Genomic DNA, 2,879 nt, shown 5'->3' on the forward strand with positions numbered 1-2,879 from the left:
ATAGCAATCTGGATTTAGTATGTAAAACCACCTCTAACATTTTGTATTGCATCGTGTTGGCTTAAAAATTGATATCAGTGGGAAGATATTGCGGCAAGTAAGGGCAGAATTTGACCCTGTGGTTCTGATCCAGTGACTGTTTCAAATCAATGAGAGATTTCTGTTGTAAACTCTCAACTATAAGCAATTTCCTCTGGTCAGCTGTGAGGAACCTTGGCAAGACATTCTGCCCTTGTTCAGACCATTCTGTACCTGTTCTGTTGATAAACTGAAGATTTCATTATTGAAGAAAGCAGGGTAGATTGCACCGTATAGGCTTACTAAATCAGAAGTAAATAGTGAAAGAATTCATAAGCAGCAGGCGCGTTTCATCAGATGCTGGGAGGGAAGTGCAGGAAGCAGAGCTTCTAAATAGAAAGCAGTGATTAGAATACAAAGGGCAGGGAAAGGGGATGGAAAAAGAAGCACTGCTGAGAGGCAAGATGGGTAGGAAAGAGAGGGACACAGGGGTTATAAAAGCTAATCAAGGAAATGGGATAGGAATCTGTAGTCTCAGTGTAGACCATACTTAACACAATACAGTCTGTAGGTGATTTCTTGTTCCTCAGTTTCCCATTCAAGCTTATTTTTAAAGTTTTGTTGTCTAGGAACAGCTGCTCAGAGGTCAGTGATGGACTGTTCAAGGATGTTAAAGTGTTCTGCCATAGGCTTGTGTGTCTTTCTTGAGTTGATGGCAAATTGGTGGTCTTTCATTCTTGCAGGGATCACCCTATCTGTCCAATGCAGACAGCAGAGAAGGTCTGTAAACAGAAGATGGTGTATACCAGTGGGACTCAACCTTTTAGGCCGGCAAGTTGGATAGACCGTGCCTAGGCCATCCACAGGCCAGATCCAGCTGATGGTCCCAATCCAGCACTGTGTGGTCAAATAGGTGGGGGCATGCAGAGGGGGTTAGGGAGTGTCCCGGCTCCAACCCGGTCCCATGGGGGCAGGTATGACACATGGCACAGCCCTGTGGAGGAAAAGAGCCTGGTGTCCAGCCCCAACCATACCCCATAGGGATGGGGGTACAGCCCAGCCCCAACCCAGCCCTTAAGGGGTAAAGGAGCTTGACCCAGGCCTGAAGGGGGGAAAGGGGGAGGAAGGGGTTTAAGCAGGTCCCAATCTGGCCCATTAGGGAAAGGAGGCATGTCCCAGCCCCATTCAGCCCAGGGGGAGGGGTGTGGTCTGGCCCCAACCTACTGTGCAGGGCTTGGGGTTTGGGAATTTGGCAGTGGGGGACAGTGGGCATATTTTTTACTACTGTTTCTCAGCTGCCAAATTTCCCACTCCATAGGGAGCTCCATGGGCCAGATATCCATGTCTCTGAGGGCTGCATTTGGCCCACATGCCAGAGTTTGAGCAACCCTGTTATAAATATACATATATATACACATCATTGGGTAGAGGTGCAGGTAGATAACCTTGGATGTTATAATCCATATTATTTGGTGCACTAATTATATGGTCTGGGTTGATGAGGGGGCACAGCTAGTGTCTAGAGCAAGGTCTGGTGCCTTGGTGATAATAGGAGTTGAATAGCCTGTTGATAGAGACATGTCATTTGAGGGATGACTGTAAGCCAGGACAGGTTTGTCTCCCATGGCTATCTTGAGATGGGTGTCATTTTCCAGGAGGGCTTGGAGGTCATTAGTGATGTGTCTAAGGGTGTTCAAGCTGGGGGTCAATGGGGTTATCGTTTTTACACTAAGGGTAAATTTGTTCCAGTTTGACCTAGTTTTGCCCTCTACTAACATGTACCTTGCCCCCTGCCCAACCCCACCCCAGACTTTGTCTCTTAGTTTTTGACTCAGTACAATTTGTTCAACAGAAGCTCCATATTAAAATTCTGTCCCAAAACTGAAGGGATGTTTGTGATGATCTCCCTGTATCCCATAGTGTTTCTTACTTCCTTATATTCCCAGAAGAAATTATTTAACCCTGACACCAGTAAAAATAGCCTTGAGGGGGTAAATTCTTTGGATTAGTCAAGACAGTGACAAACATTTTTGAGAGAAAGTGTTCTGAATACTCCTAAAAACCCACCCTCACCACAATTCTACGTTGCCTCCGCTGAGCACTGTGAGATGTTGAACCTCTATTCATATATTCCAGGACTTAATTTTAAGAAATTAAGAATGAAATCCTGGTCCTGTAGATGTCAAGAAAGTTTTGCCATTAATTAAATACAGGCAAGGTTTCATTCATAAGTGCTTCCACCAAAATTTATCATAATTTTTTCCCCAATGCTTATGTCCTAGTTAAAATTATGAAAAAGGTTGTATCTATTTTTTCTTTAATTAAAATATGTTATTTACCACCTGCTTCCTATGTAGCCTGATTCAAAGCTTGTTGAAGTCAGTGGAAGAATTCTCACTGGCATCAAAAGTAGAGCTGATCAGAAGATGACAGTATCATTTTGCAACAACTTTTAAGGTGTCAAAATGTGTTTTTATTCCTCATTAAAATGAAAGCAACTTATTTCAGGCATTAAAAAAAATGAAATTGCATTAATCATCTGGTTTTGGATTAAAGAGTGTTAGGTCTTTGAGTAAAAAATGACCAGAGCCAAGGACTTCAGAAAACTTCCTGTTAAAAATATCAAAATGTGTATGTGACTGTTGCACTTAGAAAGTGGGTTTTTAAACCTAGTGCTTTAAGAATTGGCACAACACTAGGCTGATGAATAACAGAAAGGCTTGGATTAATAACTATCACAAGCTACAAAACTAAATGACAGAAAAATACTTTTTTTCCAATATAAAATGATCTATTAGTCCTTGTATTATGTTAGCTGTGAAGAGATCTTTACCCAATGCAGGCAGGAAGCAGTTCTTGTA

This window comes from Gavialis gangeticus, unplaced genomic scaffold (assembly GCF_001723915.1).
Source record: "Gavialis gangeticus isolate Ggan-Ray unplaced genomic scaffold, GavGan_comp1, whole genome shotgun sequence".
NCBI lineage: Eukaryota > Metazoa > Chordata > Crocodylia > Gavialidae > Gavialis > Gavialis gangeticus.